The sequence below is a fragment of the Hylobates moloch genome, unplaced genomic scaffold, assembly GCF_009828535.3.
Source record: "Hylobates moloch isolate HMO894 unplaced genomic scaffold, HMol_V3 SCAFFOLD_3, whole genome shotgun sequence".
In the NCBI taxonomy this organism is placed as follows: domain Eukaryota; kingdom Metazoa; phylum Chordata; class Mammalia; order Primates; family Hylobatidae; genus Hylobates; species Hylobates moloch.
This window is the reverse complement of record NW_026652278.1, coordinates 65,262,512-65,278,252: the sequence shown is the minus strand read 5'-3', so window position 1 is coordinate 65,278,252 and position 15,741 is coordinate 65,262,512. Positions and strand designations below refer to the sequence as shown.

The 15,741-nt window shown below is 43.4% G+C and overlaps 2 protein-coding genes across 2 annotated transcripts in view; one reads left to right on the top strand and one right to left on the bottom strand.

Moving 5' to 3' along the window:
• LOC116458942 (core histone macro-H2A.2) overlaps positions 1-4,526 on the bottom strand; it is a 60,753-nt gene extending 56,227 nt beyond the window's left edge. Inside the window, exon 1 of the mRNA XM_032139085.2 lies at positions 4,169-4,526. The gene's annotated coding sequence lies outside the window, so the exon portion shown is untranslated. The remainder of the gene's footprint in view (positions 1-4,168) is intronic.
• The window catches only part of LOC116480734 (DNA replication ATP-dependent helicase/nuclease DNA2-like), a 218,767-nt gene that overhangs the window by 182,511 nt on the left and 20,515 nt on the right, over positions 1-15,741 (top strand). The gene's annotated exons all lie outside the window — the stretch shown is intronic.

The window sequence follows — 15,741 nt, the reverse complement described above, 5'->3', positions numbered from 1 at the left end:
CAATAAATATTCCTTCAACTAGTGTTTGAATAAATGAAACCAGCCTTAAATATTTTGTTTCAAAAGGTCTCTTTTGTGATTTTTTGAGGGAAATGAATTATCCTCCCAAACGCTTATCTTTCCCTCCAACCTAATTCCCAATATACATCCCAGTGTATATTGGGGAAAAAAATTCTACCTTCAAGATTTCACTACATTCCTTTTAAAAACATGATCTTCCAATACCATACTGGAACTCATATACTTCTCTACTGGTTCATTTTTCTCTTTCTTCTATATATAGAATTTAAGGTGGTCACAGACTTAAATGGCAATGAAAAAAATTGTGAGGGTTCTTTTAGTTCACCCTTCAACCTGAACCTTGGCAGGGTAGGCTAGGCCAGGACTCTCAGCCTTGCAAGGGAATCTCATAATCATGTTGAAGAACGAGGACTAGCTGGAACACAGCATTTGCATCCAGCTTCCTTCCACCCGCCTCACTCCCTTACCCTTCTTCATCCAAATCCTGCCACGTTCTCTACGAAGCCTAGCCCAACACCCTCCCTCAAGTCCAAAACTCTCTTCTCCCTTTACAAACTGTTGTAGTAAATTTTTTGTGTATATCGTTATGTATTAATTATGTATTATCATTACGTATTATCAATACTTTAAAATTATTACTTGTATTTAGTTATCCAAGCAAGACATACATTAATTCAAATTACAGAACTTGGCTGGGCACGGTGGCACACGCCTGTAATTCCAGCACTTTGGAAGGCACAAGCTTGTAGTACCAGCTATTAGGGAGGCTGAGGCAGGAGGATCACTTGAGCCTAGGCGATGGAGGTTGCAGTGAGCTGAGATTGTGCCAACGCACTCCAGCCTGGACAACAGAGTGAGACTCCATCTCAACAGAACAAACCAAAACGAAACAAAACAAAAAAGCAAATTACAGAACTTCAAATATTATAACAAGGTTATGGATGGGTATTAATAATGATATGGCCAAAGACCTTCTTGACAATTCCTCTAGTTCTTGTCTCTCTTAGTGGACATCTTCTATACTTTTTCTGTCCATTTTATATGCATTTTTACTTATAGAGATGTATAATTTTATATTGTTTTAATATCAATAGTACCATATAGTATGTACTGTTCTGCAATTTGCCTTTTTCATTAATAGTATATCTTGGTGATCTTTTTCTGTCTCAGTATATATAGATCTGCTTCATTCTTTTGAACTGCTGCCTAATATTCCAGAAGACAGATGCACCAGAGTTTATTTAGCCATTCCCTGTTGACGGCTGTTAGGCTGTTTTCTACTTCAGAATGACCAAAATTGCAATGAACATCCTTATACATGCTGAGCTCATAGATGCCTGCTTCTTTGGGTGACGTACTGAGAAATGGAATGGTGAGTCACAGAATGTGCACATTATTAATTTTATAGTGCCAAACTGCTCTTCCAATTGGTTATATCAATTTACACACCAGTCAGCAGTATATGAAAATACCTGTTTTCCCACTAGCTTGCCAAAATCACTTTTTACCTTGTTTTACCTTCATGTATATTTTATCTCCTAGGCTTGGGGTTGTAAGCTTTATGAGAGAAGGGCCCAATGACTTCCTTATATTTTATTTCATTTCCTTCCCTATCTAGAGGTGTTTAAGAATGGGTGTATACTCAGGAGGCTGAGACAGGTGCACCCCTTGAACCCAGGATTTCGAGACCGGTTTGAGCAATATAGCGAGACCCCCTATCTCAAAACAACAATAAAACAAACAACAAAAGAATTGGTGCTCAGTAAGTGTTTGTTGAATGACCTCTAACCATAAGTTCTTTGTTAATCTCTGTGCAATATACTTTCCATTTACCAAGACTGCATCTAACTTGGAGGTTATTTCTTAAGGTCGAAAAACATTCTCAAGAAAGTTGGCTGATTTTTGCACATCCCTCCCCAGTAACAAGTTATAGATATCTTTCATTTAAAGTTGCCTAAGACAGGACTCACCTCCTGTTCTGCTGGCAGGAGGCAGTGAAAACAGATGTGGTTGTCTCAGACAATAGCTAGCAGGGTGTCCCACCCACTGGGAAATGGCAGACCAGAGGCGCCTTAAAAATCCTGGGAACCAGACAGAAGATGGAATGGTGAGGGAGTAGGGTCAGAATCCTCGGGACACTCTGGATTCAAGGAGGTAAAATCTTTTACGGAGTTTTGATATAGAGGAAACCACTAATGATGTGTAAAGTCTGACAATTAATGGATCCAGGTGAGGTGTAACTGTGGTAGGGTAGGAAAAACCAGAGAAGAGGAGAACTGGGCATGTTTTAGAAGGAAATTTGGCTACGGGAAAGGGGAGTTATGAAGATGTGAATTATGCGACTCAAGATAAACTTTTCTGCCGGGCAGTGCCTCTATTTATTTATATGTAATTTTAGGCTAAAACAATTCTAAAAATCACCAGTATGTTTCCAAATCTTGGAGCTCTGAACATTTAGTTTGAAAATAAGAAGTGTGTTAAAACGGACTGAGAATTATGTGTAGCTTAGTTTGTGGTTCAAAACAACACACACGAAGACACGTTCTCGCTCTCAATAATGTTTTCTTTTTCTCTCACCTATGGAACCGTTTCAGTAGCAACTGTGCAGCCCAGTGAGGTGACAATTGGATTTCAAAACAAACACAAATGAGCAAAGTGAGGAAACTATTTGCTGTGGTGGGCTCATCGCCCCTAGGGGATCCTGGGGTCTGTGGGGCTTAGAACTGGGCCCGTGTTTTGAATTCCTCTGAGGTGGACAGAGGCTGGACAGACACCTCAGTTCCAGCGTGGCTGTGATAGGGAAACTGCCCTTAAAATCAGGGCAGCGGAGCCACGGTTCCCATCGCGTCCCCGCAAACACTCAGGGCCCCGCACTTTGGTTTCTCAGCCCATTTCTTCTCGCGCCTTTCATCCCTTCACTCATCCAGGGCCGTTGCCAAAAAACCCTGGCAAGGACCAGGCCTCAGTCAGGCCCACGGTGGTCCACTGCACGCCACGGGAAACTCCTGGAGGAGGCTCGTCTGGCCCTTGGGGAACCAATGCCCCTTTGGCCATTGTTGTAAGGAACAAAGAGGGCAAGAACTGAGGGCGCCCCCCCGAGGAAAGGCGGGGGAGGACACCCACGGGCGATCCGGGGGGCTGGCCGGACTGGGGCTGAGGTGCGCCGGGGGTGCAGGCTGGGAGCCGGGGGAGGCAGGGCTGGTCCCCAACCGCCGCGCCCCGCGAGCGATACGCACGGCGTCCGGCGCCCGGCAGAGCCCTTTCCTGTGCCGCAGCCAGTTTACTTTTATTCCCTTTTTCGATATTTTTATTATTATTATTTTTTCCCGCGCAAAGCGGGAGCCAGACTGCCCAGGCGAGCCACGGCGGGGCCGCCATTTCCCGGTGAAAGCGCAGCGCGCGTCGGCACCGGGCGCCCCGGAAAGGGAACCGAAGGGGAGTGCCCGGCCCCGCGCCCTCTTCCGCGCCGGCCCCGGGGCGCACGCCCGCCTGCGGTGCCGGGGTGTCCGCGAAGCAACCCCCAGCTCTCGCCCCGCCGCCCGGCGTCCCCGGCCTGACCTTCCCGGGCGCGGCCCGCCCCCGGACTCGGGTCCCTAACCTCCGCCCGGCTGCTCCGCGCCCCCTCCATTGTCAGTCTGGAGCCGCCGGCGCCCTGCCTGGGCACCCTCAGAGGCCCCCGAGCGGCCCTCCCCGGGCTCCCTCGGGCCCTGCGCAGCCCCCCACCCATCGCCCCGTGCCCCTTGGCGGCCAGGCGCCTCCCTCCTCCCGCTCCTGCGCCCGAAACTCCGCATTCCCAGGAGCCCTCCGCTTCCTCCGGGTCCAGCCTCGCCTGGGGCCCGCTGCTGAATTTCGCATCCCTCCTCCTCACCCCCTCAGTACCCTCGATGCCTCCGGCCCCTCGCTGGCCGCAGGAATTTGACCACTTCTTTAGCAGCCCCCCCTTTATCGCCCAAGGAAGCAAGTTGGGCAGTTGGATTTAAGAATTTGTTTTTGCAGGGGGTGGGTCGGCTATCGAGGGTGCGCCCGCAGGGGCTCGGGGGAGAGGCAGAGGTGGTTCTCTCCGGCCCCTGCACTGCCCCGGCGGCGCGTTTTGTTTCCAGACCCCGGAGCACCCTAAACAATAATGCCATCGCCATGGCGGGCTCACCTGGTGCTACGCCGCCTGCTCCGGGCGCCCGGTGCCCTCTACGCGCCCCTCCCCGGGCGCAGGTTCGGCCCACGCGGCGCCGGTGCCGGGCAGGACTCTTTGCCTTTCTTTGGGTTCTATCTGTGCGTGTCAATGGCGGCAAGCGGCAGTTCTCTGGGCCGCGGATAGTAGCGGGGGGAGGAGGAGGAGGGAGAAGGGATTGCTCCTTCTCCACATAACCACCTCTAGGAGGAGTCGCTCAGCCTCATCCCCCGCCAGCCCAGGCTCCACGACGGGTCCGGGGCTTTCGGTGGGGCTTGATGAGCTATTGTCCTTCAGGAGCATTAATGGTGAAACCGCGCGGCCTCCGTGTACTTGGCCGATCTGCGAGACGAGCCGAGGGCCACTCGCTAAGATGAGGCTTTCCCCAGACTTGGGCACAAACGCGCTGTGGTCGCGATCCAGTCTCCTGTTAGCCGGATCCACCTTTGGTGGGAGAAGGTGGCGTGGGCGTTCATCTGGCAGCTCTGGGGAGAGTCTTCGAAGGGGAAAGCGAAAAATGCCACCTTCTATATTTTTGTGTCCTTAAATAATAACAAGTACATTAACGTTTGTGTCCACCACAGGGAAGAGTGCATAGGGCGGCCACAGCCACAAGAACTGCGAATTTATATCCGTGCCTGTAGGCTTTTTAGAAATTAAGACCGAGTTAGAATCCAGCGTTGCATAATATTTGGAGAGGCAGATGTATGTTTTGGTGGGTGAGACTGTGTGTATGGGCATAGTTTTTAATTGGGTTGCTTTACAAGGTGTTAATTTGTAATATCCCAACGGGTATTTAGATGAGCAAGAGGCTATTGTCTTCAGGACCAGTTTTTATTAGTTACTAGAAAATGCATCTTTATGGGGGTGTGGTGGACACTGTCGGGTGTGATAATGGGGATTAGCAGTTGCTGTGTTCCTACTGAAGCCAGTCTCGGCTTTGTATTGTGAAATGTTGGCCAGGGCTCCATGGCTGGAGGGGAGTCAAAAGAATGTGTTTATTTCAGTGGGAAATGCTAACTTGCTGTGGACCATCCAGGTTTCCTCTGATTTCTTCTTCAGTCAAAGGACTGTGAGAGGCAACATTTTGATCTCTTCCAAAAAGAGAAACCGATGCAAACAGAATTCTCCAGCCTTGGCCAAATGGGTGATTTTTAAAGCTGTTACATTTGGTAATATTGTGTATATTTGCTACTACAAACTTGTAACTATTTAGGCAGTGGGGACTTTGGAGTGACTGAAAGCCTCCCAGTGCCTGAGTGGGAAGAACTCATGCCTACCACCCACTGCATCTCTACTAGTTAATCATGGCTATTGCTGGCATTTATAGATAGCGAGTTAGGTTTAGACCATGTGCATTTTAAAGTGTGTTTGCTGAGAAATCAGCCATCTTTCTCTCTGACTTCCTCCAAATCACGCATATATCATCAACATATGCGTAAACCTCTATTTCAGTCTCCTATGGCTTCTCAAACTCCCCTGGACTCAACAGTCTCTGTTTCTTGGGGCTTCCTTTACTCTTTTCCTAAGCCTTTCACGCCCTCTGTGTATGATCTCACTGTTCTTTTGTCTTGGAAGGTGTTTTCCAGGTCAGATATCTAGTCAGGATAAAGTCTTGTTTCCCCAAGATGTATATTTAAAGGGTTTCAAATGATCCCCTGGGGCATCCCATAATGATGTCCTTTCCCATTCCTAGAGAAAGGGTCTCTCTTCTTATACATTCAGGTGTCCATTCTTCACCAGAAATAACCATCAGGCCAACATTCAAGAGAGTTCAGGAGTTTTCTATGAGTGCTTGAAAAACACTCATACTCTGTCATCCAGTCAGCCAGGCTGACTGAAATATAGTTGAATAATTCATCAGTAGATATTAAATTCACATTCTCCTTGTAATTTCCCAATAAAAGTGGCATATGTGGTCATTTTTATGTGAATTTTATATAAGAGTTCGTTCTAGCATTTTGTTATGTGCTATCCTGAGAGAGGCTGGATCTAGTAAATTTACTGGTTAGGATTCTCCCATTTCATACTGGTTGGTTTCTTCAGACAGATGATGCTGTCACAACTCAGAAAATCAAGGAGGATGTCAGCTTCATAATACTCTGATTCTTAGGATAAAAGGGTTCTTAGAGTTCACCTAGTCCAAACCTTTGTTGTAGGAAGAAATCTGGTATTTGGATGGGTGAAATGACTCAGCCATGGCCTCGCAGGACATTAGTGGGAGATCCTCCAATGCATGTCCAGATACCCAGTCAATGCACTTTCCGCCAATTCCAAACTTTTCAGGATGTATAGGGGACAAATATGCCACTTAATATGCAGATCTAGCTGAATTATGTATGTTTAATACCAAACATTTAACACATAAAAATTTAACACTGAGATAGTATCATATAATATTATGTAAAATTAAAATACATTTTAAAAAGTCAACATGATCATAAGTTGATAAGTAATCTAGAGTTCTGCAGTGGTCTCTAGCTCGGGGAACCTCTGACAAGTTGAATAATAAAGAATGATAAGAGCTTACACTTATTGAATGTTTACTATGTGCACTGTACTAAGCACTTTATCCTTACTAACTTATTTAATCCTTTCAACACTTGTGTGGGGCAAGCACTGTTTTCTCCTTTTTACAGACTGAGGCAGGGAGTGGATGAGAAACTTTCCCACAGTTATAGAGTAGGAAGTGGCAGATCCATGCTCTTAATCACTGCCTTAATCTGAAGGTGGAGAAGTGCATTTGTTTTAAGCAAAGGAATTTTGCACTCAGTCACATGATCTGAGTCTAAGAGGAGCCCTTGGGCCCCTCCCAATAAATGTCCCCAAGGAGTCATCAAACAGCCTAATTACAGGAGGGCTGGTTGATTACAGTTGCACTGAAAACATTTTCTTAACCCTTGACCTGTATGTGTGCATAATATTATGAATACAGGTATTGATTGTGAGTTGACTCCATTACAGCAAAGATGTCTTTAATAATTTTATTGAGATGCAGGATGAAGCACTTCTCTATTTAGAGAGAGGCATGTAGCATAATTTAGAGATGAAAAAAAAAGAATCAAATGAATCAATCATCCAACCAGATTTGTATCCTATTGGGTTGCTAGTAATTCATCCACAAAATCATCTACTTCAAAAATAGCTTCATTGATTTACCCCCCAAACCCTTTTTCTTGATCCAAATTTGTGATTTTGTGTAAATTGAGTGGACTTTTATTTTTCATGATTAGTTCTAATCTAGTTTACGATATATATTGTAATTTGTGATCATTTTACCCTCCTAGGATCTTAGTATGCAATTACCTTAGTAATTTCCTGGCTTTGCATCTTCCAGAAGTACTATGTGCATGTAGCTATATATTTATATCTGGCATATGTAAGTATATGTGTAAGATTTGTAGATCTAAATTAATTTTATTTGGGAATTTGTGATCTCCTTTGAAGAAACCTGAGATTCCCTGGGAGTGTCATAGAAACAGATGGAAATCATTGGTTTATGCACTTCTTTGGATGTAAGGTAGGAACTCTAGACACTGTATTAATTTTATCAAGGCACCAACTGGTATAACTCTAAATAGCAATGTGGGAGCTTGAGGTTATGAATGCAGACAAAGCACCAGGCTAACAGTATCTCACCCTGTGAAAGAATAAACACAGCTTCCAAAAGTACTCTATAGCTAGGAAAATACTAGGCAATTTGACACACAAATTTTTTTTTAAGCTGGAAACTTACAAAGTCTTTCCTGTTGTTATATTTTGAATAGTGAACATGATTGGTGTTAAACTTTTATTTCCTTGATCACGACTGATGACTTTAGGATCTTAATCATGTGTGGAGAGGGAATAATATCCTTTAAAAAAAAGGACACGCAGGCAATCATTAGGCCAACAAAGATTGTGCTTAGAATTTCTGGCTAAAATGAATGTCTTGGTCTCCTAACAAAAGAAACATTTTACTAGTCCTGGTTCTTAAAAACAGTGACAAACTATGTCTTTTTTGATACTAAGTCTTGACCCTTTGGTTCTGGGAAAGGGGATTTGCATGAGTAGGTATGTGTGTGTATAGATGCATATTTAGATATATACATTTATATATGAATCAAGAAATATTTGATGCATATGTTACATGTGTATACCTTGTAAGATGAGTAATGACTGAGATTCCAGTGTGCTCAGAGTTAAGGCTGGTTTGGATTTTAAAGAAATCTACCGAATGTTTAGCACTTAATTGATGAACTATATTATAAAAGAAAATGAAGTGTTTCAGGTTTTTAAGACAAATACACTGTCAGCCCCAATTATGCAAAGTTGTGGTTAGGAAAATAAGGCACGTGGTATCATTACATTTAATGGAAACAGAGCCCAGAGCTAAGGGGAGTGTGCCAGTTGGTAACTTGCTCTGATCGGTTACGGAGCTCTCTGGGAGATCATCCTGTTACCTCCAGGCAGAGTTCTTTTTGACAATTGTGATGAGAAGTGGCAGCAAGCATCCAGAGAGTTTGGACTTTAGCATCTGTGTTGGCAGATCTGTGCAATGTGACCTCACACCTAAACAAAATTGCTCTTTACAGTTTAGGCCCAGTCTGGAGAATGGGGGCATTGATTTTCCAAATCCACAAATGCAGAATACCATAGTGAAACTATAATTTATTTATACAAATGGTGTGTTTTTACAAAGGCCATCTGTCAGTTGACTCTCTGATCTAAAACAAATCTGTTTGTTCCCCCAGAAGAAATAACATGTCTGTTGAAGAAAGATTTATGGACGACAGGCTGCCCAATCCACCAACCATTGGTATAATAATAACTATTTATGATATATTTACTTCTAGAGGAGTGCTGTGAGTGGAAACTATTACTTGTAAAGTATGGTAATTAATTTTTCATTACCTCAAAGCCAAGAAATGGAGCCCACTTGCATTTATTAAGATTGCTGCATGAGAAACATGTTCCTTCTGGAAAAAAAAATCCAAGTAAGGCATTCATAGAGCTGTGGCTCTGTGATAACTCACTGTTCTGATTGGGTAGATATAGGCCCATGGGGTTGATCTCAAGCCTTTGATTGTTTTCTGGAGGACAAGGGGATAAATCACTCTTGAATGACCATGGCTACTTTATCTCTAGGCACCATGGATGGCCCTCATTAAAAATTAGAACTTTCTATTAATACTAAAATAAAAGAAAAGAAGATTCTAGGCTAGGAGAAATTGAAATGGAAAAGAAGGGAAGGCTCTCTGCCCTATCTCCACTTCTCCCCAGCCCTTGACCCCTGCCAGAAAAGAGATACTCAAACTATTTATCTGTTTATCGATTTATTCCTGGACTCGCACCCCCAGTTTACTGAGGTATAATTGACAGATAAAATTGTACAGTTGAACTTCTATTTCTTTTTATTATTATTATTATACTTTAAGTTCTAGGGTACATGTGTACAACGTGCAGGTTTGTTACATATGTATACATGTGCCATGTTGGTGTGCTGCACCTGTTAACTTGTCATTTACATTAGGTATATCTCCTAATGCTATCCCTCCCCCTTCCTCCAACACCGCAACAGGCCCCGGTGTGTGATGTTCCCCACCCTGTGTCCAAGTGTTCTCATTGTTCAATTCCCACCTATGAGTGAGAACATGTGGTGTTTGGTTTTCTGTCCTTGCGATAGTTTGCTCAGAATGATGGTTTCTAGCTTCATCCATGTCCCTGCGAAGGACATGAACTCATCCTTTTTTATGGCTGCATAGTATTACATGGTGTATATGTGCCACATTTTCTTAATCCAGTCTTATCATTGATGGACATTTGGGTTGGTTCCAAGTCTTTGCTATTGTGAATAGTGCTGCAATAAACATACATGTGCATGTGTCTTTATAGCAGCATGATTTATAATCCTTTGGGTATATGCCCAGTAATGGGATGGCTGCAGTTGACCCTTTATTTCTGTGGGTTTTGCATCCATGGATTCAACCAACCACGGTTTGAAAATGTAGTTAGGCCTGTAATAGTTGCATCTGTGCTGAACTTGTAGGGACTTTTTTCCTTATCATTATTCCCTAAACAATACAGTATTACAACTATTTACATAGGATTTGCATTGTGTTAGGTATTATAAGTAATCTAGAGATAATGGGCATAGGTTACATGCAAATATGGACCATTTTATATAAGGGACTTGAGCATCCTCAGATTTGGTATCTGCAGGAGTTTCTAGAACCAATCCTCTGTGGATACTGAGGGACAATTTATGTATTTAAGGGATACAATATGATGCTTTCATATACATATATGTTGTGAAATTATTGTCACAATCATTAACACATGAGTCACCTTACATAGTTACCTTTGTGTGTGTGTGCTGAGGACATTTAAGACCTACTGTCTTAGCAAACTTCAGGTATACAATATGGTATGATTAACTCTAGTCACCATATTGTACATTAGATCCCCAGAATGTGTTCCTTGTAACTGAAAGTTTGCACTCTTTGGCCAACATCTTTCATTTTTCTCAATTCCCAGCCCCTGGCAACCACCATTATTCTACTCTGTTTCTTTGAGTTTGACTTTTTTTTTTTTTTTTTTGAGTCAGAGTCTTTCTCTGTCGCCCAGGCTGGAGTGCAGTGGTGCGATCTCAGCTCACTTCAACCTCTGCCTCCCAGATTCAAGCCATTCTCCTGCCTCAGCCTCCCAGGTAGCTGGGACTATAGGCATGCACCACCACGCCCAGCTAATTTTTTTTGTCTTTTTAAAAGTAGAGATGGGATTTCACCATGCTGGCCAGGCTGGTTTCGAACACTTGACCTCAAGTGATCCTCCTGCCTCAGCCTCCCAAAGTGCTGGGTTTACAGACGTGAGTTACTGCACCTGGCTGAGTTTGTCTTCTTTAGATTCCACATATAAGTGAGCTTATACATTTCTCTTTCCTTGTCTGACTTGTTTCACTTATTAGCATAATGCTCTCAAGGTCCTTCCATGTTGTCACCAATGGTAGGATTTCCTCCTTTCCTTCTTTTTAATGACTGTACATGATGGCAAAAACTGCAGTTACTTTTGCACCAACCTAATACACACACACACACACACACACAATTTCTTTATCCATTAATTCATCAATGGACATTTAAGTTGTTTCCATGTCCTGGCTATAGTGAATAATGGTGCAATGACCATAAGAGTGCAGATATATCTGAAGCTACTGTTTTTATTTCCTTAGGATATATACCCAGAGGTTGGGTTGCTGGATCATAAGATAGTTCTATTTTCAATATTTTGAGGAACCTTCATACTGTTTTCTATACTGGCCGTATCAAATTTCATTTTCACCAGTAGCATACAATGGTCCCTTTTCTCCACATCCTTGTCAATGCTTTTAATCTTGTCTTTTTGATAACAGCTTAACCTAGCAGATGTGAGGTGATATCTCCTTGTGGTTTCGATCTGCATTTCCCTGATGACTAATGATGCTAAGCACCTTTCATATACCCGTTGGCCATTTAATCTGCCTTTGGAACAATGTCTATTCAGGTCATTTGCCCCTTTTTAAATGAGGCTTTTTTTTTTTTTTTTTTTTTTTGCTATTGAGTTGTATGAGGAGTTCCTGATATATTTTGGATATTAAATCCTAATGGGACATATGCTTTGTGAATATTTTCCCTACTTCGTAAGTTACCTTTTCATTTTTTTGATTGTTCCTTTGCTGTGAAGGTTTTTAGTTTGATGCTATCCCATTTGTTTATTTTTGTTGTTGTTGTTGCCTTTGCTTTTGAGGTCATATCCAAAAAAATCATTTCCTAGACCAATGTCAAGGAGCTTTCTCCTAGGTTTTGTTCTACATGTTGACAGTTTCAGGTCTTACATAGAAGTCTTTAATCTATTTCAAGTTATTTTTTGTGAGTAGTGTAAGACGGAAGCTCAATTTCATTCTTTTGCATGTGGATATCCAGTTTTTCCTATGCCATTTATTGAAGAGGCTGTCCTTTCCCCATTGTGTATTCTTGGCACCTTTGTCAAAGATCAGTTTACTGTATTAAATATTTACTTATTTTGGAATATTTATTTTTGAATGGGACCTAATATTTCTCAAGTACATATTCTCTTCCAGAGGCTTGGCTAGGTCACAGGAGAGGTACAAAAACCCATGCCTTCTTCTCTCTGGAAACTTGCAGTCTACCTGATAACTCAGGGCTTGGTGATAGGTAGACAAATCCCCTTGAAATTGTCCATGAAAAGTGGTTAACAAGAGTCAGTAGTTATCTCCAAACGTCTTTCTTAAGTTAACATCTTTCTTAAGTTTTCTGAAGCATTCTTAAGATCAGCTAAACCAGGTTTCTTCCTCAGATGTCTTACTTTATTTACTTTTTATTTATTTTTGCTTTTCAAATATTTAAAAACATAAGTAATACTTGAACATGGTACAAAGGTAGACAGTCCAAGGGACCCTTTCTCTTATGTCTCTGTATTAAGTCATTCTTGCATTGCTATTAAGAAACACCTGAGGCTGGGTAATTTATAAAGAAAAGAGATTGAACTATTTACAACAGCAAAGACTTAGAACCAACCCAAATACCCATCGATGAGAGACTGGATAAAGAAAATGTGGCACATATACACCATGGAATACTATGCAGCCATCAAAAAGAATGAGTTCATGTCCTTTGCAGTGACATGGATGAAGCTGGAAGCCATCATTCTCGGCAAAATAACACAGGAACAGAAAACCGAACACCACATGTTCTCACTCATAAGTGGGAGTTGAACAATGATAACACAGGGAGGGGAACATCACACACTAGGGCCCGTTGGGGGATGGGAGGCGAGCGGAGGGAGAGCATTAGGACACATACCTAATGCATGTTGGGCTTAAAACCTAGATGACGGGTTGACAGGTATAGCAAACCACCATGGCACATGTATACCTATGTAACAAACCTGCATGTTCTGCACATGTATCCCAGAACTTAAAGTAAAATTTAAAAACAAAAAACAAACAAACAAAAAAGATTTAATTGGCTCATGGTTCTGCAGGCTGTGCAAGCATGGAGCCCACATCTCTTTGCTTCTGGGGAGGCCTCAGGGAGCTTTCACTCTTGGCAGAAGGTGAAGCAGGAGCTTATGCATCACATGGCAAAAGCAGGAACAAGAGAGGGTGGGGAGGTGCCACACACTTGTAAACGACCTGATCTCATGAGAACCTACTCACTGTCTTGAAGACAACACTAGGCCATGAAAGACCTGCCCCAATGGCCCAAACACCTCTCACCAGGTCCCACCTCTAGCACTGGGGATTAGAGTTCAACATGAGATTTGAGCAGGGACAAATATCCAAACTATATCACTCTCCCAGGCCACCAGTTGTCCTTTTTAAGGTGACCAAAGTTCAGTTTCTTCTATGTTCTTCTAAGTGCATATTTTTCTCCCATGTTTCTCCCTGTGGACATAGGTCTTATTTTTCTTCTCTGGGGGATTTTGGGGGAGTCTTAAGATTTGAATCCCTCAAGAGACAGATTTTTAAGACAGCATATTTACTTCTTGTCTGTGAGGTCTCAGGCAGAAGAGTGGATGCACAGGCTCAGAGTGAGACTTTGGTGAAGGTATGGTTGTGGGATCTCCTGCCAGGGCTGCAAAGTAAAAAATCTCCATGTCCAGATCTAGAAATCCTGCCAATTCCCCCCGACCCATGGCATAAATCGAAGCTCATATGAGGGGCAACCCAGGGACACAGCTGGTACTGAATTATGTTTTAGGTCTCAGGCTTATAGTTCTGAAGATAAGAGGACCCTTCCTTTCTTCCTGATACATCCTTGTGGATGCTCAGATGCCATTCTGCTTTATTTCCCCAAAATGCCTCCTAGCAGTGGTGCCAGAGATGAAGTGGCACTGTCCAGGCACTGCCCATTATATGGACAAGTCTCAGGACAGTTGGACTAAGCCTGTGGGCCCCCAAGCTCCCTGATGCAAAAAGCATCAGAAATGATGTGATGGATCCTGGCTGGGATCACATCCAAAGTCATGTCTACCTGGGACCTCTGAAACATGGGGTCCACAGGCAGGGTCGCCTGCATCTGGAGTGCTGCTCTCTGGTTTGGGCTGCCAACCTTTCCATCTGGGGTCTGGGCCTCAGCTCAGCCCTTGGGGGATCTGAGGGTAGTGGGCCAGGGCATACACTGCCCTGGGGGCTGCATGGACAGGAGACTGATGTGGCCAAGGCACCCTGGGAGCATGGGTTTCAGAAATAATGGGGGTGGGAGGCAGCCCATGGCTTCCTGCGCCACTCAGCTGTGGCCTTCTCCGTATTTGCTGCAGGTATGGGTCTCAGCAACTTTTCTACCTGCACCCTGTTCCTACCTTTTATACAGGAATTTCTGTCTCTGCTCCTGAGCCTCTACACAACACTGCCCACCTCACTGAATTGGTCTTTTGGTTTTATTTGGGTTGGGGAAGAGTACTCAGATGAGGGGGAGAGAGTGCACATCAAAGGATATCGGGGGACTTGCCCTGATAATCACGTAGGTTCTTTTCTATTTTTCCTAAGTGTTGGCCAGCTTGAGAAATAAAGGGACAGAGTACAAAAGAGAGAAATTTTAAAGCTGGGCATCTGGGGGAGACATCACACGTTGGTAGGATCCGTGATGCCCCACAAGCCACAAAAACCAGCAAGTTTTTATTAGAGATTTTCAAAAGGGGAGGGAGTGTGCAAATAGGTGTGGGTGACAGACATCAAGTACTTAACAGGGTAATAGAATATCACAAGGCAAGTGGAGGCAGGGTGAGATCACAGGATCACAGGATGGAGGCAAAATTAAAATTGCTAATGAAGTTTCGGGCACCATTGTCATTGATAACATCTTATCAGGAGACAGGGTTTTGAGATCAACCCGTCTGACCAAAATTTATTAGGCGGGAATTTCCTCTTCCTAATAAGCCTGGGAGCACTATAGGAGACTGGAGTCTATTTCACCCCTGCAGCGTCAACCATAAGAGCCGACCACACCCTGGGGGGGCCAGTTTAGAGACCCACCCCAAGGTGCACATTCTCTTTCTCAGGGATGTTCCATGCTGAGAAAAAGAATTCAGCTTTATTTCTCCCATTTGCCTTTGAAAGAAGAGAAATATGCCTCTGTTCCGCCCGGCTCACCGGTGGTCAGAGTTTAAGGTTATCTCTCTTATTCCCTGAACAATTGCTGTTATCCTGTTCTTTTTTCAAAGTGCCCAGATTTCATATTGTTTAAACACACATGCTGTACAATTTGTGCAGTTAATGCAATTATTACAGGGTCCTGAGGTGATATACATCCTCCTCGGCTGACAGGATTAAGAGATTAAAGTAAAGACAGGCGTAGGAAATCACAAGGGTATTGATTGGGGAAGTGATAAGTGTCCATGAAATCTTTGCAATTTATGTTTAGAGATTTCAGTAAAGACAGGCATAAGAAATTACAAAAGTATTAATTTGGGGAACTAATAAATGTCCATAAAATCTTCACAATCCATGTTCTTCTGCCATGGCTTCAGCCGGTCCCTCTGTTTGGGGTCCCTGACTTCCTACAACAAAGGAA